Genomic DNA, 22,742 nt, shown 5'->3' on the forward strand with positions numbered 1-22,742 from the left:
CAAGATCCCTCGCGCGGAGTTCGAACACATGCTGCAGGATGACATCCGCCCTTCCTCCAGTATTTGGGCACCACCACTTCTCATGGCGCCAAAGAAGACGGGAGAATGGCACCCATGCGGCAATTACCGGGCCCTAAACAACGTTACAGTTCCTGATCGCTACTCTCTACCTAACATTGAGGACTGTATGGTAGCGTTGCACAGTGAGACGACCTTTTCTATGATCGATATCGTTCGCGGCTGTCATCAACTGCCGGTCGCTAAAGAAGACATTCCCAAGACCGTTGTCACGACCCCTTCGGTCTTTTTTTTCTCCGCGTGCCTTTCGGTTTACGGAACGCGTGCCAATCCTTTCAGCGCTTCATCGATTCCGTCAACCACGGCTTGGCTTTCGTTTTTGCGTGCATTGACGGACGACCTTCTCGTCGCAAGCTCTTCTGCAGAAGAACATCTTCCCCACTTGCGGTTGTTGTTTTCAGATCTTGGCAGTAAAGTAATTGTCATCAACGCCGCCAAGAGCGAATTAGGTTAACCCGAACTCGATTTCCTCGGTCATATCGTCCACGTTGCCGGCATTCGACCACACCGTCCAAGATTCGCATCATCAAAAACTTTCCTGACCGTCCACACTCACCAAGCTTCGCCAATTTCTTGGATTCGTGAATTACTACCGCCGATTCCTTCCCGATTCCGCACGACTTACGCTCTGCGTGTATATAAACGTAAACAAGTGCTTCAGTGAACTGAAGAGGCCACCGACGCTTTCACAAACGTCCAGTCTGCCCTCGCCGATGCCACGCTGCTTAGACACCTAAAGCCAGGCGCGCCCCCTGCCATTATGACCGACACATCAAATACCGCCGTTGGTGCCGTTCTGCAGCAGTTCATCGACAATGCGTGTCATCCCCTCGCCTCTCTCTCCAAGAAGCTGAAGCCTGCGCAGTCCCGCTACAGTGTATTCGGCCGTGAACTACTCGCCGTTTACCTGGCTACCAGACATTATCGCCATTTCCTAGAAGGCCGTGCATTTACTGTCCTGACTGACCACAAGCCCCTCGTGCACACTAAACATTTGAACACCCTTAAGGGTGTAAATCAGTTTGTCGCCAGACGAACACCCTAAGGGTGCTGTTGTCTACACCCTACAGTTGGGGTGCCATTATAGCACCCTAGAGGAAGGGTGTCCAGCAAAATAAATTTAGGGTGTAACGGTGCTCGTCCAAATTAACACCCATCTGTGTGGGTGTTGGAAGGGTGTACAGCCTTTTATCTCTAGCGTGTATGGAAGGCAGGTTCGGCAGTACACGCCTTCAATTACTACTATGTACAGCGATCCACACGCAACTATTGCGTGTGCCAGAAGGTTCAAGTTCGGCTACCAAACGCAGCGTCGAACAGCCGGCCTTAAAGCTTCGATGGGCATACACAACACCTATAAGTGTGGATCACATTACATATTAGTAATTCATGGTGTATATTGGAAAACCTGTCTTCGCTGCACAAATACAAGCTAGCAAACTTGACACTTTTGAGCATGTATATCAACACCAAGGTTATCATGATTTCCATATCCAAATAACATGCAACACCGACTGGTAAGATATATGCTGCATTTTAAAGAAAATGCAAATATATTTATTGCATGCTGCAATACAGAGTACAACATATACATAAATACCATGAAATATAAACATGCACAATCACCAAAACACATCGGTAAGTACAAGAACATGTACATTTCCCACAAAGGTATCTAAAATATATGTATTGATCAAATCTGTTATTAGAGAAGAAACTATGTATAGCGGCACTGAAATAGCCTGGGTTGATTCGCAGTGTTTTGGGCCACATAAAGTAATAAATTTTTAGTATTAGGCTCCAGTGAACGAAAATTCAAGTTTTGATGCCTTAAAAAAAGGCATATTGCAAAGGTGAATTAGGGAAGCAATTGAAATGCAGAGCAAACGCACAAGAAAGACACCTGTTATTTTGTACACTAATGTAATCGCAAAGCATTATGAAAAGTTTGGAAAGTCGATGTTAAGCAAAACTGGCCAACATTTTTCAGACTGAAACAATACTTTCCAAGCATAGACATGCTTTAAGTGAGGTTTAAGCCAGGAGCCTTATTGCTAATTTTCTATTTCCAACAAGATTACTTGAGCACAAAAATACGTAGAATTTTTTAGTGCCTGCATAGTTTGTCCTCTTTTGTGCAACGTGAGTTCTCTGGGCTAAAGGTGCTGTGTAGCGGTTTTTCTAACTACAATACCAGTTTCTATAAATTTTTGTTTTGTAACTCGAAGGCACTGGTACATATACAATATGTAATTTGAAAATAGGTTCTTTTCTTACTATAAATCAAGAGTGCATATTCCACATCTACTAGTGCCTGGGTGCAAAGTGCAGTAGGAGACCTGATAAAAACAAACCACTGTTGATTAAACGATTTTGCTGAGCACAAAATGAGGACAGTGTTTTAAAATACATAGTAAATTTCTAAATTATTTGCACTTGGATGCAGTAATTCAAGATTAAGGCGTGCTGTAGAATGTGAGCATGCAAATTAGCAAATATGGTTTAATAAATTAGCCATACTCTGGTTACTAAAAGAACACAGGCATAGGCAGTCATGCAAAAGTTCAAGTTAAATATCACACTGTTAACATTTGCCAGCAAATGGTCGTATCAAACAATATAATTATACTGAACAAGGGTAGTTTCTTAAGATAGTTTGCAATTAATGAGATAAAATTACGTACAGCTTGAATGACAAGAACTGCGAGAGATGACAGACTGCGCTGACTTCCAACAACATTTTATTACGTTGCCACATCATGGGTATATGTACAAAATCGGGCATGCGCAGAATATGAGTCAAGGGGTGTCTAACAGCAAGTGACTGTACTAAGAACATCGTCCTTTGAAAAAAATAAACAATAGAATTTCTATCTGTTGAGATACAAGACTTCACTAGGGGTCAGCATGATAGAGGGGTCACCAACGCACACACTAACCGGTTTTCTAGTGGAATCTGCTTCTATAGTTACACAGATGACCTGTGTCTCGCTAAAGCTTCCGTACCTTCAAAGAGGGGCACGCAGCCGCAGTCCCAGCAATGGATGCCGAAGTGGCCTTGAACAGTGTTATGGACGTTGTTATCATGCTCTCCTAAATGATTGTTTAGGCGCCTGCCTGTTTGTCCAACAAAGTCAAATGAGATATTGTAAAGCTTTACCTCCTTAACAGCCTCAATAAATCTTGCTCACACGAGATGCAACATAGTGTTGCTGCACAGGTTGATTGCCTTTCTTGGGTTGGCTACCCTTTGGCCTTAATTTCAGCCATAGGGGAACAGCTTCTGAAGTGCACAAAACATGATGAGCACGCTCGGTCAAGGAACCAGCCGGTTGAAAGACACAGGTTTGCAGTGCTATTGTATGTTCATGATGTCTCCCATAGGCTAAAAAAGATTGGGGAACCTGCAGGAATCACAGTCCTTTTCTCAGCCCAGGAAAAGCTGGCAAGGCTCTGTAAGCGTGTAAACGCGCCTAAATCGTGTCTGAGTTGTTGCTCTGCCGGGCACAGAAAACGTTTTGCGATGTGTGCAACGAATGTGGTTTCCCATATTCCCATTTTGAGGCAGTAAATATATGGGAGAGACAGGCAGGCGCCTAAATGATCGTTTAAGAGAGCACTATAACGTCAATAACACTGTTCAAGGCCACTTGGGCATTCATTGCCGGGACTGCGGTTGCATGCCCCTCTTTGAAGATACGGAAATTCTAGCGAGACACAGCTCACCCGGTAAATTATTGAAGCTGATTTCACCAGAAAACTGGGTAGTGTGTGCGTTAGTGCCCCCTCTATCACGCTGACCCCTAGTGAAATTTTGTATCTAAACAGAATGAAATTGTGATGTTTTTTTTTTCAAGTGACCATGTTCTTTTTACAATGACTTGCTGGTAGAACACGCCTTGTGACTGGCTTTCATCTTCTGCGCATGACTCCTCTTGTGTATACACACACGATGTGGCAACGCAATAAAATATTGTTGCAAGTCAGTGGAGTGTGTCTCTTGCAGTCGTCCTTCACGCTGTACGTCATTTTTTATACTGAACAGCCAATATTGATTCAAAATTAGAAAAATATAGTACACATACGAGCTGCAAAAATGCAAGTGATGCAGCAAATGGCCTTTAGCTTTCCAAAAGAAAAAGAAATGTTCACGGTTAACCCCGAGGTGCAGGGACTCCATTCTCTGAGCATCTTGACCAACGCAGCGCATGGCATTGCTGGAATCTTGCATCCTGCATTAGCAAAATAAGAATAGAATCATGAAAATTCAGTCCACGCAATTACACATGTACTTTGCGGAAAATTTGATAAAGCAACAAGCTCCTCAAAGTAACAAACTTAATTAATGTGATTGGGCAGAATGCACCGCTCAGGCAACTGGGCAAGACAAGTGAGAGGTAGGAGAAGTTTCTATTTTGCAAATTAAGGAATTGCATGTTACTGTGAATGCTAAACCACTATATAATTGTGAACACAAGGCACATACAGCAGCAAAAACATATAAATTTACAGTAGCCTTTTCACCATAGAAAGTAAGAGTGAATAAAATTTAAAGACAACCAATGACATTTCTCAACATAGACATTTGTCCAAGAGTGTGTATGTGACCTTAATACAAAATTGACATTATGAAATCTGCAATATATCTGCATTACACTTTATAAGTACTGCAGGTGAGAAGCTTACGGGATATGGCACATTAAGAGCGAAATGCACAAGGCATTAAAAAATGACTGCTTTTACACAGCATTATTACACTAGGAGACAAAGAGTACTGTTTTCCAGAGAGTGCACACAAAATGAAAATGAGGGAATCCCCACTGGCATTCTCATTTGCCCTGCAACACATGCATCCAGCCCAACAATATCCAACTCTCCAATGCAGTTTATTAGACACTTTCTGCGTCCTAAAATTTATCGTGTATTTCTTATTTACTAATTTAGTAAGAATTGGAATTTTGGCATACTTTCCTCGAAAATTTAGCATGCGTTGTCAACTATTTTTCTTAGAGCACGCCCCCTTCTTTCAATGGGTTAGCTTGGCAATGCACTGACAAGTAGTATCCCCTTATTTAAACTTATGATCCTTCCTCATGCTCCCACTTCAAGCTCTAAACTGTGATGCCCCTCCGACGCAGTTTGTGTTATGCTGTGACTATTTACATGGTCCTCCTTTCTGTAGCCTCTCAGCTAGAGCCTGAAATTTCTTGTCTCCTAGAACAATCATCTTTCTTGCCCAAAACATATTGCACGGTTACCCCTCATAGGGGGGGGGGGGTTACTGTATATGAGTTTTCACATATTCAGTGAACCTCAGAGACAACCATTTCTCATCCTGTGTTGTTACTACCCGCATGAGTTACAAAGGTTGTAAATTGGCTACCTGCCCTCTCTCGCTTAAAAGTACATTTTGCCATGTGGAAAATGACCACAAGCATCGCATTTCATTGAATGAGTGCTCCTGTGCATGTTTTTTTTCCGTCCTGTAATGGCTAGGTTCAACATGGCCAAGTTGTTTGAAAACTGTCTAGCCTCAACCAATACTTTGTGTAGTTTCAAAATTATGAAACATTCATTTCTCAAAACTTGTCCCAAATTAAGCATGAGACATTTTCATGATGCAAATGAGGTAAGGTTGTGCTTAGAGACTATGATAGGCCTGCTATATTCTGCAAAACTGTGTGAAATGAAATATGCTTGCAATTTTCATGAGCAGCTAGCTCAGTACAATTAGGCACATTACCTGTGGAAACGTTTAACGCTCCCGAGAGGTCCTGGTTTCTTGTAATTTCTTCAAATCCCTTGCAGTCTAATTTTCAATCCGGTGCATTTTGATATTGTATTCAAAATAAAAACAGCTGAAATTTTAAGGTATTGATAATTATATGGGAATAAATTAAAGGTAGAAGAGTGTAATTCAATGAGCAAATAACAAGCTCATTGCAGAGAGTAAACAAACATTCCTTTCCTGCAAATAAATTGGTAGCAGGAAGGTCATACGAAATTAGCAGTGAATGCACAATAAAGAATATGATGCTACAATGCCCCAGCATTCTGTGAATATTCTTGCACAAAGAAAATCCTCATTATGAAAGACCATCAAGAAAATGCAAATGTATACTTTGGATCAGCAGCCATACCTGCAGTATGCACTGTAACATCGGCAATATTTACAACCACAGACAACTGCACATCATATCAAGCTAAGGCGGCGAAGGAGCCTGAGTTTTAAATTATAACTTGACTTATTATATTACACTACACAACTATATCTACTTACAATGTTGTCTTCTCAACCGCTTTCAAGAAGACATTAACCATCTGTCTGAAGGCGAACGCAAGTGGCTTGCTCTTGATGGGGGCCACCAAGGCTGGGCATTATGAAATTGCTCCTGCCATCTGCATGACCTGCGAGAAACGACGCTCTAAGTACAAGATAAACAAATGCTATTAGAGCAAAAGACAAGATCATTGGCAATGAGCCTCGTTTTGGTTTGCACGAGAAAAGCCAAGAATATGGACTTTGTGCTGCTTACTGAAGAAGAAGCAAGCCTCCTTCCAGATGTTGCAGTCATGCATTAAGATTGTCACACAGCTGCAAGCTTGTATGCTCATATGCTGCTGTCGCCAGTACGCCAGTATGCTTTGAAGTTTATTATTTCAAGTTAAATTGATTATTGTGTTTTCTTGCCAATTCTTGGCAAACAGACCAGCAATGAAGTAGCTCACTTACACACATACTCCCTTTTGAGGAGCGAATTCACACACACGCGCGCATGCATGGGCGCGCACACACACACGCACACACATGCCTCTACCACATGAGCAGCTTCCTACGCTTGACACACATACATTTTTTTTATCCTGTGTCACTCCTACTGCTAAGGCATAAAAAATCTTTTGTGTTACCAACCCCAAACTCCTCAACCTACACCTCCAGCTTAAACACTTTCTCGAGAGCCAGGACAAGCCTTCTAGCTTCCCCAGAGCTCCAAACTGTAGTTACGAATTTCAATAGGGCTATAGGTGACAGCTCTCGAAGGGCATGCAAACTACCCGGAGACCTAAAGCTTGTATATGATACCTCTAAAGCACAACACTTCAAATTTTCAAAATTCATTAAAGCTCCTGAAGACAATTGCTATATACGTAGAACATCTCGAATAACCTGCCGCTAACAATTTCAGCGGTTGTCTGCATCAACAAGAAATGTGGGCTAATGAGAAATCCGCGTCTTTAAGATCGGAACTAGTGTAATGGCGAAACACACTACCAGATTTCTTAATCATTTATTTATGCTCTGGATGTAATGTTCCTTTCACAATAACAATCAAGGATATCGATTCATCAGGGCATGGGAGGAAAAAGGACGAAGCGTATACCTGGCGCGTTCCCACTGGTGCTCCCGAGAAACGGCGCCTCATACAGCAGTTGTCCAGAGTGGCTTGAAACCAAACTCGGCTTTCAGGCGGGAACACTCGCTGCACCAAATCGGAAGAGTTTTATTGCGAGTAAAACTACCGGCCTCATGCAATACATACGCACGCACACAAAACGCACTCACACGCACACACAAGTATACGCACTCTCAAAGCGCAGACACAAAAGCGCGCACGCGCACATTGATGCACACAAACAAGTACACATACATGCATGCAGGCAGACACGCTAACACGTACACGCACACACAGCGACCCACAGACAACACACTCACAAAACACGTACGCACTAGACACGCGCAAACACGCCGGCCCATACAAACCGGCATGTACTGTACGCGCGCGCGCACGCACGCGCGCACACGCACACACAGCGAGCCGAGCGCACGCACGCACACACACACAGAGCGAGCTGAGCCGAGCGCACGCACGCACGCACACACACACAAAGCGAGCTGAGCTGAGCGCACACACGCACGCACGCACACACAAATCGAGCCGAGCGCGAGCACTCGCACACGCGCAGACAAAGCGAGCCGAAAAAATGCTGAAGGCGTCCGGCAAGCAGCAACAGCAGCACGCGACAGCATCAGGGAGAACCAATACCGCGCCGGTTCTTTCGAAAGGTGGCAAAGCCAGTCGTGCTTTTTCTACGCGACGCAAAAGTGGTCGACCACATTTAACTGAAGTGCGAACGACCGTATTACAAGCAGCCGCGCGGAACGCACAAGAGAATCACATCAATGAACGCTCAAGCGCTGAGAAACAAAGCGTAACTATGCAGGCGCACCACGCCCGATGAAGATTTGACAAACATTAGTCACACGGGACGCGATCGAGGTAGTTCACTTGCCCTAGTAGGAGTGCAGCTGCTCTTGCTCATACATTAGCGAATTATGAATTATGCTACGAGATCACAGTGAGATATTTCTAAAGCGAACAAAACAAATACCAAATAAACGGGCACTTGCCTGAATATGTCCGTCATGCCAGTACTACCGACCGGGCACGTTGCAACTTCTCGTTTCAGCCTTCGTGTATCCATTTTCCAGTGCGTACGAACGCTTTGGTTTGAAGTAGGGCACGAGTAATACACAAAGCAAGGGCCACATCTTTTTCTACCCCGCGCGCAAAACCAATCACACGTTTAAAATTATTTCGCACAGCGCGCGACGCGAACGCATGCGAAAACGAGCATGATGGCGCAGCTTCCGCCTTCCCGTCCTGCCGCGCGCCGTAGTGATGGTACAGCGTCGGCCGTCACTTCCGGTCGCTTTTCATTGGGCATTGGGCGGCCGCGCAAATTGAACGTTTATTCTGACAGGCTTGCTTGCTCGCATGGCCGCCTGTTTGCTGCCGCTTCGTTGTGGTCTCTAACTAGAGCGGTGAGGCGGGTAGTTGCTACTAGGTTTCGTGCCGAGCATTTTATTTTGGGGTGGGGGGCGCAGTCTGTGCTGCATCACTGAGGGTACAGTACACAAATCGGGACCGTGAGCGAGATGATAGGCGCCCTTCTGCTGGTGCGATTAGATTATTTGCTGCATCCCAACGAAGCAACTTTGCGAGGTCACAGCGTAGTTTCAGCGATAAAGACGCTCACATCTTGGTCGTGCGACAGCGACGCGTAAACATTCATGAGGAGACTGAAGACCGCGTTTGCAAGTGCGTATGCTCTGGATAAGAAATTACACCCGTGTGCTTAGATTTAGGTGCACGTTAAAGAACCCCAGGTGGTCAAAATTTCCGGAGTCCTCCACTACGGCGTGCCTCATAATCAGAAAGTGGTTTTGGCACGTAAAACCCCAAATATTATTATTATGGATAAGAAATTACAGCTTTGACGACACCAGCCCTTAATACATAGGCTCAGCCTTACAAACTGTATTTGAGGATGCACTTAGAAAGCAGATCAGTAGCTTAGTAAACCTCTGAATGAATTAGGCAAGGTACGTGGAAATTCGGGTTTGAGAACTTCCAACGTGATCTCGCCTCTATAAGTCTTCTTTATGGATTCACCATGGAAATTGTACGTTGATGCCATTGTACAGCAGAGGCTCGTCTAACAGCACGTCCCTGTTTGTTCAGAAATGTATCCAAACAGCTTCTTCCATTTCACCACTTTTTGTTGGGCTATTGAGGGCACCGAAATATTAGTGCAGAATTGCGCAAGTTGCTCTCTTGTTTTCGCTCTGCTACTGCAGTTTTTCTAGAAGTGTTTAATTGCATGTTAATATTCCTGTGAGCACGAAAAATAATGATAATGGAATTGTAAGTGAAAGGGCGTTCTTTTTCTGGATGATACATTTTTGGAGTGGCCGTCATGCCAGTAACATCCGAATCCTTGAAGAAATATCGACAATCACTTAGGAATGCGAAAACTTAATCCCTTCACGCATCTACACCTGCAATTGTCACGTGACCATGATACGTTAGTTCATACATTGTCACGTGTTCTTCACAATTCTACCTTAATTTCCCGTAATCCACCGTGCTATAGTTTGTACGAACCTTAATGCAATTTATTCCACCCTTATTCACATTATTTCACATTATTTACCCATAATTGCTCATAATTAACGTTGTTGTATTTACTACCTTCTGTATCACTACTGACGTCATACAAGACGGTGATGACTTCACATTTTATTTATTTATTATACATACATTCAAGGCCTAGTAGGCACAACAGAAAGGAGTGGTGAAAATATGCAATAATTGCAATGCAACGCAAGAATAGACAATCAAACCATAACATAATTTGAACGGCGACCTTGAATTAGTGGTGTCACAAATTGAGCCTGTGGAGGCGGGAAGGCGGTTGCATTCAGTGGCTGTTCTTGGTAAAAAGGAAGAATTGCATATCAATTTTGTGTTGATGGTCGATGCGAGACGAGAACTTGGTGTGGTGAAAAGATTTTCTTTACGAGAAGGGTTAAATCAGCATATTCTATGAAAAAGACAGAGACGAAAGTATTTGCGACGTAACCAAAGGTCAGGTTCATCTAGTGTTCTTTTCATGGACGTGACGCTAAAATGAAGTGAATAATTTGAGCGAATGAAACGGGCGGCGCGATTCTGAATGCTCTCTGAATGCTTTCAAGGGAAATGACAAGATTGTCGTGAGCAGGGTCCCGTATGGATTGTTGTTGCGGAGAACGCCACCTTTCCTACCTGAAAGGCCATGAAACGCTTTCGCATTAAAAATGCAATTCATACACACATTGCTCAATGCGTCGACGTGTACACGTTACTCAGATTTATGCATCAATACGTTCAACACCCTTCAGGCGTCGAGTTAACACCCTTCTTCAAGCAAAGTCACACCTTATGTGTGGTATACACCCTCGTGATAGGGTGCTTTGACCAAGAAGGGTGCTAAAAGGGTGTGGGCATGGGTGTAAATGCCGAAAGCACCCCTATTAACACCCATAAGGGTGTAAAAATGTTTAGTGTGTGCACACAATGAACCGTTCGGCGTCCTGTTACTTGCCCTGCGAGAGTCGATAGTTTTCTCACATCTCCGAGTTTACAACAACGTTCTGCCACATCAGAGGCACCGACAACGTTCCCGCCCTCGTTCTGAGTCGCGTCAATGCCGTTTGCACGTTGACGTCGAAACCCTTCATCATCGATGTCGATTTACTCACCAGTCAGCAGTGTGACGACACTGAACTTCGTACGCTCCGGAATTTCTCAACGTCCCTGAAATTGGAGGACGTCGTTGTGACACTAGCTGGTACGTCAGTCGTCTGTGACAATTCTACCGACACAACTAGACCAAACATTCCGGCATCCCTTTGCAGACGTCTATTCGAGACCGTGCACAACCTGTCGCATCCTGGCATACGCGGGATACAGAAGCTTCTTTCCATTCGTTTGGTTTGCCCTTGGCTAAACGCACAAGTTCACGATTGGGTTCGCTGCTGTTTGTCGTGTCAACGCTCTAAGATCCAGCATGACCCCATTCCGCCTGCGAAGTCTTTTCGTCCACTGGATTCTCGTTTTGCCACCGTGCACTTGGACCTCGTCCACCCTCTCGCACCTTCGAGAGGTTGTTGCTACACACTGACATGCATCGATCACTATACATGGTGGCTGGAAGCTACACCTATATCTGACATCTCAGCGCCCACTGTTGCAGCAACTTTCATGTCTGCATTGATGGCACTGTTCGGCTGCCCATCCAGAATAGTCACCGATCGCAGTCGGCAGTTTGACTCAGCACTCTTCAACGAACTACTCAAAGTAGTCGGAACGACGTTTTTTAGTTCGTGTTGTCCACTTCTCTACTCTTGTGTCCTGTCTGCACGCCTCACCTCTTCTTTGCATAATGAATCCTTACCGACTAGCTCAGCTTTCTGTCGTTCTAAACTTTTCGCACGACTGCTTACCACCCGCAGTTCAATGGACTAGTTGAATGTTTTAACCGGCATCTCAAGGCTTCCCTTATGGTGTATTGATCGCCGGAGAAGTGCGTTCTACATTTGCCTCTGGTCTTACTTGGCATCAGAGCCGCACTCAAGAGCGACCTAAGTGGCACCTGTGCTGAGCTGCTCTACAGCACTCACCTATGCCTTCCATGCAATTTTTTTGCATCCATCACCAAAACGCCTATATCATCACCTGCCGACTACGTTGCCGAGCTGCAAGCTTTCTTCAGCCAGATACGCCCCGTGCCTACACGTTCGCAAGAAGCAAGGTCTCCGCACGTTTCTCCCACATTCACCACTGCTACCCACGTTTTCGTGTGTAACTGCCGTGCGGAAGCCTTTGCAGCCACACTACTCCGGGCCATAATGCGTTCTCGAACGTCGTCTGATGATTTTTGTCGTCAATGGCAATAGCCGCTCCGACAGAATTGCCCTGTAATGTCTCAAACCCGCTTACGTTGAAGCACCCGCACCATAGGCTCCACCAATGTGCGACGCAAGCCTGCTGCATCCTTCGACGCCAACTCTCTACGTGACAGCCAAGACCAACGCGAAGACATGATGCGTCACGTGGGCTTTCCATTGTTCGTCGAAACATCCTCCTCTATAAGGGGGAGGGTAGGGGAAGCCCTCTGTAGCTGCAGCAGCATCGGCGTTCCATAAGAATTACGCAGACGCTCGCGTCTGCACGAGGCACAAGCGGCTGGCAGGCTCCGGCAGGGGATAGCATTCCGAAAAGGATTTTAAAAATGCTACGCTATTAGATAGAGTGTGTATTTTTCCTCTCCCGTGGGAGTCCGAGACTTTACCGGTCTACGTGGTTGCTCGTCACCACGCGTTTATTTCCTAAACACAGAGCATAACAGTTTTTAAATATCATAACACAAATTCTGCAGTGGGATGTTTCTCCGCAAGCTTCATGAGTAAACGTGCTGTGTATTGCTGAAACACACTTAAAACATACGCAGACAAATTTTCTCTGGCCATATGCTATATAACATATACATAGGCCATATAACAGAATTATATGGCCTTACCGAACATGTTCCTGTACCGCTTTTGTCGTCGGGGACTTTACTCCCTATAACACTCTGTGGGAGGACTCCCGGACTGATTCGGGGAGTCAACTGATAAAAAAATATCTTGTGCCGTCTTGTGAGTGCATGTTTATTTGGAAAGAGCTGGCTTAGTACGCGCTACTTAATTCATACTCCTCGCTAGACATAGCACTTTGATCTTCAATTCATTTTGCTCACTTAGAATGAAATTTGATTACTTCCCTGTGACCCATGAGCAAAACAACTATGACCTTATTGACCAGCTTCCTAACCGTTACGGTATCGTCTGGAACTTTACTGCTCACAACAATTTGTGGGAAGACTACCAGTGTTGCGCGCATACCCAGGAATTCCGGACATAGCTTTAGTTCAGCGTTTTCACACCACGTTGCGTATGTACCGTCAAGATTAAAAATTTGCGTGGGGACGAAGACTTCTAGCAAACAAAAACAAAATATATCGATAAAAGAAGCAAGACCACAATATTGCCTTTGACAACCGAGTGCGAACCGAGAGTCACTGATTGATAAGCGCAACGCATACGGCGAGCGTGCTCGACTACGAGTCAGCTCTTTCGTTGCAATTTGTCGGTGTATTCAAGTGGCTCGGTATTCCGTCAAGAAGACGGAATCTCGAAAGGGCGTCTGCCATTCCTTTCATACCCTGCCTCTCCAATATGCTTCGGCCGATCGTATTGTAGTCGTCGGCATCCCCGGGTTTCTTAAAGAAAGCAAGGGCGTCCTTTTGTCGCCGCAGTTTTGTGAATCGGAAATAGCAAATGTGAAAATAAAAATAATACAAGTATATGACATGGAGATTACGGTAGCGGGCTGAGAGTTGTGCAGGCCCAAGCTAGACATCCCTAATTTCGTTTGGCCTCAGTTTACAAATCTGTCATCTTGCGTGAATTCACTTGGTCGTTTTATATCCTTTGCCACACATGACTCTCTCCATACAGCTCAAAAAGCGGTACAAGACAGAAATTCATTTGAAACTGATCGATATTCAATCACCCTCTTCATTGAAGCATATTTAGTAAAGAACCTTAGTTTGAACAGCTTTCCCTTCGTTTTTTAAGCTTAAAGTAAATAACGCCAAACTATTGTTTTTCCTTATGCACATGCAGTGCTACACAGACCGTCCTCACCCGTCTCCTAAGTGTTGGTGAAAGCGTAATGAGAAAGAATATATTGAATTTACACCACCATGAAACACATTCAATGCCTCGGTGGTTATGTTGGTCTGTAGATTTATACAAGGTCGTGGTTTCGAACCGAGCTATTGCGGCCAATCTTACTAGAAACAACCTTGTTTGTATATTTACATCATGTACCTTAAAGCGTCCTCGCCAGGCACCATCAAAAATTTTGATTACACAGTGAATCTTTACTTTTGCTTATGTGAACAAGGGAACCGGCAAGGTCTGCAAACTTCTTTTGTTATGAGTGCTCACAGATTTTTTCATATGGTAACGTAACTGGTTGCAAAAAGCCTGGAGGAGGCGTCCCCTGCTTCTTATGACATTGACAATCTGGGCAACTAGCAATGTACGGCCTCTTTCATAGCTTCGGCCAATAAAAGCGCTGGCGCTATTGATGAAGCGTGTCAGCAAAGCCAAGGTGACCCGATGTGATGTCATCATGAATGACAAGGAAACGCCTTCGGCAGAGTAATTATTTTCGTAAGGCACAGCGTGAAGCGCGTTGTCTGACCGGACGTGCGGGCAGCCTCCGATAGGGGTATGAGCGTAGGATCGCGACGTTGTTCAAGTTTAAAGATGCCGAGGTCAGGAAACTCGGTAGTGCTGGCAAGATAGACGTCACAGTCGTCATCGTTAGCGGTGGAGTGTGGCGACGGGAGACGAGGCAAGCAGTCGGCATCGGTATGACACAGACCACTCTTGTAGCCGACAGACAAGCCATATTCTTGAAGGTGTCACGCTCAACGTACAAGCCGTCCAGAAGGATCCCGCAGACCAACAAGCTAGCAAAGGGAATGATGATCTGTCACTGTCTTGAAGTGTCGACCGTACCAATATGGCCGAAACTTCTGGATGGCGAAGACTACTGCCAGGCACTCCAATTCGGGGACAGCGTAATTTCGCTCCGCTCCCGTCAGCGTCCGACTTGCGTAAGCAATGACGTGGTGGCGCCCACGAAGAAGTTGAACGAGGACGGCGCCAACATCCACACCACTAGCGTCAGTGCGTAGCTTCGTCATCACCTAGAGATTGAAATAGCGCAAGACAGGCCCAGAAGTTAGTCGATACTTCAGCTGATAGAACGCGTCCTCGCATGCTGTGGTACATACGTAGGGGTTGCCTTTGTGAAGGAGGCACGTCAGTGGCTCATCAAATTTAGCGAAGTTCTTAATAAACCGGCGTAAGTACGAACACAGGCCAAGTAAACTACGGAAATTTCTCGCTGTCTTCGGTTGGCTAAAATCCCAGCAATCATTCCATCGTGATGTCGAATGCAGTATTTGTCGACGAAAAAAAACGAGCACGAGAGTCTGGCGCTCACGGAAGTGACACTTTGAGAGTTAAAAACCAGTCTAGCGTTTTGTGTGTGGTCGAGTACGACGCCAAGGCGCTGATTGTGCTCCTCAAGTGTTTTGCCAAAAATTATCACATCGTCGAGGTAGCACATGCAGATCTCCAATTTCAGTCCGCGCAGCACTGTGTCCATACACCTTTCAATAGTTGCTGACGCATTGCATAAACCGAAAGGCATGACATTAAAATCAACGAGACCATCTGGCTTCCAAAGGCAGTTTTTTCTTTATCTGTCGGGTGCATCGGTATTTCCTACTATCCCAATTGTAAGTCAACGGAGCAGAAGTAGGTGGCTGCATGAAGGCAATCGATAGCATCGTCTCTACATGGCTGAAGGTGTACGTCCTTCTTTGTGGCTGCGTTAAATCTTCGTTAATCAACAGAGAATAATTTTTAAGACTAATATCACTGGACCTGCCCAGGGACTGCAAGACTCCTGGACAACACCTTTCCGCAGCATTTCTTCAACTTGCTCAGCGATTACTTTCCGTTATGCGGGAGAGGCGCTGCACGGCTTCTGGCGAACAGGCATCGCGGCGCCCGTGTTTATGCAGTGTTGCGTTCGCGAGTCAGGAAGCAATTGGACGCTCATCTTTCGCGAAATCGAATACTGGTGCATAGCGGATGAGCACCTTTTGCAATTCTTTTTACTCTGAAGATGACAGCGACTTGTTCATTATGCGGTAGATTTCCATAGAATAGTCGCAATTTGCTGCCCTCGCGTTGGAAGAAGCGTCAACGGTGTCAAACTAACTGTCGCTTCTGAGTCAAAGGTGGGCAGCTTTAGTACCGCCGGCAATAAAACTTGCTCTAAAGACGCGTTGACCGTGCACACGTCTGCACGTCCTTTACGCATTCTATAACGGATCGAAAAACCAGTCCATTTTTCTTCAACATAGTATGGGAGTGCGACTCAAATAAACCATGACAACGACGCGGAGGGCAATGCATGAAAGTAAGCGGAACAAATGCTGCAGTCTGAGCCAGTAAAAGGACATCTCGAGACACAGAAAATACACTCTGTCCACGCCAGATACTGCTGATATGGGTGTTATCACGTCACTTCGAAGACAAATTTCACCAGCTGCACAATCTAACATTGGGCCACGTTCACCTAGAAAGTAAATCCCAAGGATGACGTTTTGAGTGGTGTGTTTGAAAACAACAAATTCAATTGGAAAACCTTCTCCGCCCACACTCACTATAGCAGAGCAATCTCCGACTGGCGCAGCGGTTCCCCCCAACTCCTAGAAAAGTCGTCTTTTGGTCCCACGCGAACATAACTTTGTGTAACAGACGATTCTTAAACTAATACTCATTGCAGGAAAAGTAGCACCAGTATCGACTAAGCCATCAGTATTTTAACCATCAGCACAGACACACACTTTGTTTTTGCGCATGGCGACAGGCGGAGGACTACTTACCCGCCCCGCGACCATCCATCGATCAATCGAGCCATCGGTCGCACCAGCTAGCTTCCCCGCTGCGATGGCAGTGAAAGTTAGCGACGGGGAGGTGATGGCGAGCGACGATACCTGGTCGGAGGAGGAGAAAGGCTGGGGTCGGAAGCTGGAGGCTCACGCCGGGATGCACGTTTACTCAGTTGTCGTCGAAGAGGCGCAGGGTCTGCCACGGTGCGCTGTCTTGGCCTCCAGATTGAGAATTGTGTATGCACGAAACTTGCTGCTGCCGTCGGCGACAATATCTGGGGATATGTCCAAGGACACCGCAGCTAAAGCAAATAACTGGCTCGCGGTACATAGAATAGTTATAAGATGGGGCCTGGGGCTGGGTGCACTGGCGAGCAAGGTTTTCAGGTGATGCTACCTGACGACGATCGAAGGCACGCGAAGTATGCCGGAACTCCTCCGTGTTGACCTGGACGCGTTCATTATGCAAAGGCGGAATTTCGCCTTTAGCTTGCAGTTCGCAAAGCATCGGCTGTTGAGGACAGTGTAAGTCAAGTGTGCATTGGGGGCACTGCCGTCCAACATCTAATACTCCACCTTGTCCTTGAAAGTGCGCCAATTCTCTTTTAACAACTAGACCTACTAGCAAGGCGATGTCATTGAAAGAGATGTCCAATGCTTGTGGTCGTGTTCACTTTGTCAAGTGTACCAAACTTTGGCAATACATGAGGCGTGTTCAGTTCATCAAAAGCATGGCAGTGACGTCTTAGATGAGACGGAGTACGCAGGTCTGCTTTCATATAAGCTAATTGTAGACACCTTCAGCGGTGCCCATTTTTATTAGTCATATCATAAGAAGCCTACAAACGCTGCCACAAAAAGCAACACAGGGGTATTTAATTGTGCTTAATAAATGAAATAAAGGAAGCATATATTATTGGGAATGAAAGTGGATAAAAAAAGAACTTGCCGCAGGTGGAAAACGATCCCCCAACCTTGGGATTTCTTGTGCGATGCTCCACCATTTGAGCTACCGCGGCGCCGTTTCCCCGTCCACTTTCTTGGGTATTTATGTTTTCTAGTAGAACCATAGGAGTATTAGCCAGCGTCAGCACTCACAGATCTTAGTGGCGGATGTTAAACATCCTTTCTCACGCAGGCGTCTTTTAGGTGAAGGCAACCGGTCAATAAACCCATACATGCTACCTGAAAAATTAAATTAAATTAAATTATGGCGTTTTACGTGCCAAAACCATGTTCTGATTATGAGGCACGCCGTAGTGGAGGACTCCGGAAATTTCGACCACCTGGGGTTCTTTAACGTGCACCTAAATCTAAGCACACTGGTGTTTTCGCATTTCGCCCCCATCGGAATGCGGCCGCCGTGGCCGGGATTCGATCCCGCGACCTCGTGCTCAGCAGCCTAACACCATAGCCACTGAGCAACCACGGCGGGTACATGCTACCAGAAGGCATCAATGTTGCCATATTTGAGATCCTCGTTATGTAATAAACGAGAACAAAGGGGGTTAACCGACTGGCCCGATCTTTATTGGTCCCATGATAAGAAGTCAACAAACACTGACACCAAGGACACCATAGGGGAAATTATTTGTGCCTAATAAACGGAATAAAGAAACTATAAATTAGTGGAAATAAAAGTGGATGAGAAAAGAACTTGCCGCTGGTGGTGAACGATCCCGTAACCGTCGCCTTTCGCGTGCGATGCTCTACCAATTGATCTATCGCGGCGCCGTTTCCTCGTGCACATTCTTGGCTATTTATGCTTTCCTGTAGAAGCCTGGGAGTGTTAGCCAGCGCCACAACTCACAAACCTTGGCGGCGGATGTGGAACATCCTTTCTACCGCAAGCGTCACGAGAACGTGATCTTTTTGGGTGAAGGCGGCCGGTCTATTTTATTTTTGAAAATGAGTCTCCGAAGCAGCACTTGATTTCCGCAACGATCCTTCGCCACGTTGCCATCGTGCTTTCGTTATTATCGAACCAGAGAAGTGTGGTTCTGATGAGAAAGGCAACGACGTTAGCAAGTCGCACCGTTGCATTCCACCCATTGTAACCGCTTACCCTTTGATAATACGTGATCCATTCATCGACATCCTCATCAGCTTTGGCGGAAAAGGTGCGCGGTGCTTTCTGAAAAATGCAGCAGATGACTTGGCATGGGTGCTCACTATCACCTTGCATGCTTGTCTCATGGCTGCCGTCAGCTGCTTGAGGTTCGTTCATGTCCGTGTCTTAAGGCGGTAGTCCGAGCAAGCGCCGGCTTCGTCGAAAGGTGTCTTGAAGAAAGTTGTTCAGAGCGATAACCCCGTACCTACACGAAAGTTGTTACCGACGAGATGGATTTATTTACAAAATGATCCACGGGGCGTAGAGACGAGATCGCAGGCAATCGGGCCTACACCACCGCGCACTTCTTCCATCTCCCCTGATCCGCTGCGCAACGCGCGCACACACACACACACTCACATGTATATAGTCAACTCTCAGTTGTACGAACGTCGGTTTATCGAATATTTCAGAATAACGATGTTTTTGAAAATCCCCGGCAGTTTTTTTTATAGATTCTATGCAAAAATGTTTCACTTTAACGAATTTCGGAACAGTCAATATTTCAGTTTAACGAACTCGCTCAGAGGACCAAGACTTGTACTGCAGTGCACTGAAGGCGCAACCGCTGCTCAGCCTCAGCCAACCGTCGCTCCAGCGGCAATGTAACGTCGCTGGCGCTACAGCGCCCCTGGGGCAAAGCGGCGGCGCGGAAAACGAACGGCGACGAGGTATGCCCTCCGAGATTGCCCGCACAAAACGAGCAAGCATGTAATCTCGGAGGCCATGAACAAAGTAACATCGCTGCCGCTTACAACGCCGCCAGAGCAAAGCGGTGATATGTCGCACCACAAACCACGTGGTGTGTGTTTTTTTCCCACCAGCTAGTCGTGGCATGGTCGTCGTCTCTTTCCAGTCTCGTTGGTTCCGCGTGTGCACACAAACTATCCGCGTGGTGAGTTTTTCATTGATATGTACAAATTCCACTTACACACAATTTCTAACTTTATGAATGCCATGTCTTTTTCTCCATGAATTGCACTTCAAAGTTTTGACTCTGTATGCTGTCTTATGTTGGTCTAGTGAATATTCAGTTTAGTGAACTTTCAGTTAAGTGAACTATTTCCTTCGCTCCCTTGAAGTTCACTCAAGTGAGAGTTCACTGTATATATATAGAATTGAAGAGGAGGATACTCATAATAATTTTCTGGTTTATTAACATTTCGGTTGAGGGGCCAGCCGTCGTCACAAGAACGCAGTGAATATGATTCACGCACTATTTAATGGTGCGCAGTTTCATGTTGTCACGCAGTACACCGCATTCGAAAGCGCTGCGCATTGTTGACAACTACCAACAACAAAATATGAGCAAGAGCAGCGACAAAAATTGGAAACAACAACAATGAATGCTAAGCACCATTGTTTATGTAACGCATATTCTGTGCCATGCTGAAACAAACGTGGGTAAAATTTGGCTTATAGATGCACAATCGGACAATTTCATTACTTTTTCGACTAATTTGATGATGCGATTTCATCTCTTAAAATAGTATAAATTGTACTTTTTAATAATTGTGTATGCTAGTTCAATCGTCTCATTACCCACGCTACGTGCTTTGAATGCACCTGCAGCGTTCGTGTGTTCGACTACTGAGAATTAAATAGAAAAATATACTTGAAATAAATATTGTTGTAACTTTATTAAATTAATCTCAACAATACTCCTGTACACGCATTCTGCCTAATGAAGGAAGGTTCGGAAAGTATTTTGCACAATAAATCTGAACGACAAATTATTTCCTGTTATTTAAGGGCCCGTCTCTTTCGCGTATAGGTTGCAAAACACATTAACACAAAATATTCACTCGCAATCCTCAACTCTGTTTTTTTTTTCCTTCAGCACGACATGTTACTCATTCGTAAATTTGAGTGTGTCTTGAATTTAATGTCATAAGATTGATGTAGTGCTCGCCGATTATTTGCTCACAATATATTTTTGCTGATTAATACGAGGGCCGTTTTTTTTTCAACCTCCGGTAGGCTATACATAAAAGACAAGTTCATCTAAAACAATATTTTTATTACCAAAAGATTAGTAAAGTTACGGTCACTTTTCGACATAATCACCGAAGAGATGGAGGCATTTGTCATATCTGTGGACAAGCTTTGCAATACCCTCTTCAAAAAAAGTTGCCGCCAATGAATTCAAGTAGTCATTGACGTTGGTTTGAAGGTCGCCATTGGTTTGAAAGCGCTTCCCACGAAGCCACTTCTTCAGTCCAGGAAAAAGATGAAAGTCACAGGGTGCTAAGTCTGGACTGTATGGCGGATCATCGAAAATGTCCCATCCAAATTGTTCGAGAAGCCGTTGAGTTGCTCCAGCAGTGTGTGGACGGGCATTGTCATGGATCAGAACAACTCCAGCGGTCAGCTTTCCTCTTCGTTTGTTCTGAATGGCTCTACGCAAACGTCGTAAAGTTTCACAATAAACAGCTGCAGTGATTGTGGTTCACGGCTCCATAAACTCCACAAGCAACACACCTTGTTGATCCCAAAACACAGCAGCCGTGGTTTTTCTGTTGTTGAAGGTTTTTTTAAATTTTCTTTGGTTTGTTTGGTGAATTTGAATGCATCCATTGTTGTGATTGTCGTTTTGTTTCCGGTGTGTCGTATTGAATCCAGGTTTCATCCCCAGTCACGATTGATTTCAAAAGGTTGTCTCCTTCATCCTGATAACGCTCAAGGAACTCCAAAGCTGACGCCATTCGTCGAGTTTTGTGGCCGTCCGTCAACATTTTTGGGACCCAACGTGCACAAAGTTTTTTGTAGCGTAACCGTTCAGTAACAATAGAGTACAAAACAGACCTTGAAACTTCTGGAAATTCCGTAGATAAAGCAGTAATGGTGAATCTGCGGTTTTCTTTAACCATTCTGTCAACTCGTTGAACCAGGTCATCTGAAACGACAGATTTGCGTCCTTGGCCCCCTTCATCATGCACATCATTACGTCCATATTTAAAATTTCAACACCATTCACGCACAACACCATCACTCATGAAGTTCTCCCCATACACTCGACTCATTCTCCGATGGATTTCTGCAGCACCATGGCCTTCAGCCTTTAGAAAACGAATAACACTTCGCAATTTACACTTGGCGGGAGCAACAATAATGGCAGCCATGTTTACGTGGCTGTAGCACAATGCCGACTGACGCCTGAATGTCAACAATGGCGGAGTGTGTAGCGCGAGAGCTGCGCAGTTACCTACAGCGCATGTCCGCTTTCTGCTGCCCGCGTAGCGCCTGCACGGAGCGATCGGAGGTTGAAAAAAAAACGGCCCTCGTAACTATTCTTTTTGAGTGGTTGCAGTCTGGTGTTCCGCAAGTTCTATCCTACGGCCTCGTTCACGCTTCACATCGCAACGTTGTTGTTACGGTGAAGCCTTGACCAGCCGAAGCGCCAACAAACATTAAACTCCTTATCGGGAAATAAAACTCTCCGCTGGGCAGTCCAATGATAGCGGCGAGTCGTCGTCATTGCAGTGTGAGTCAGCGGTCGTCGAAAATCTGATCTTTGATGGAAAGCATTGGATGTTTATATTAAACTTTATAGATGCGTCATCATACATTCCAGCGTAAGCGCTGGTACTCGCGTAAGTTCCAGAATGTAGATCTTTGTTCGCTTTGCTTTGCACCTGCAATT

At 45.3% G+C, this 22,742-nt stretch overlaps 1 protein-coding gene and 1 long non-coding RNA gene across 6 annotated transcripts in view; one reads left to right on the forward strand and one right to left on the reverse strand.

Moving 5' to 3' along the window:
- LOC135913372 (neprilysin-2-like) overlaps positions 1-22,742 on the forward strand; it is a 472,005-nt gene that overhangs the window by 180,821 nt on the left and 268,442 nt on the right. The gene's annotated exons all lie outside the window — the stretch shown is intronic.
- LOC135913371 (uncharacterized) lies at positions 3,979-8,640 on the reverse strand. The gene is made up of 4 exons (XR_010567979.2): positions 8,489-8,640; positions 7,461-7,559; positions 6,359-6,486; positions 3,979-4,310 (listed from the first exon to the last, which is right to left on the reverse strand). It is a non-coding gene; the product is annotated as an uncharacterized lncRNA (long non-coding RNA).

The sequence above is a fragment of the Dermacentor albipictus genome, chromosome 1 (assembly GCF_038994185.2).
Source record: "Dermacentor albipictus isolate Rhodes 1998 colony chromosome 1, USDA_Dalb.pri_finalv2, whole genome shotgun sequence".
NCBI classification, from domain to species: Eukaryota; Metazoa; Arthropoda; class Arachnida; order Ixodida; family Ixodidae; genus Dermacentor; species Dermacentor albipictus.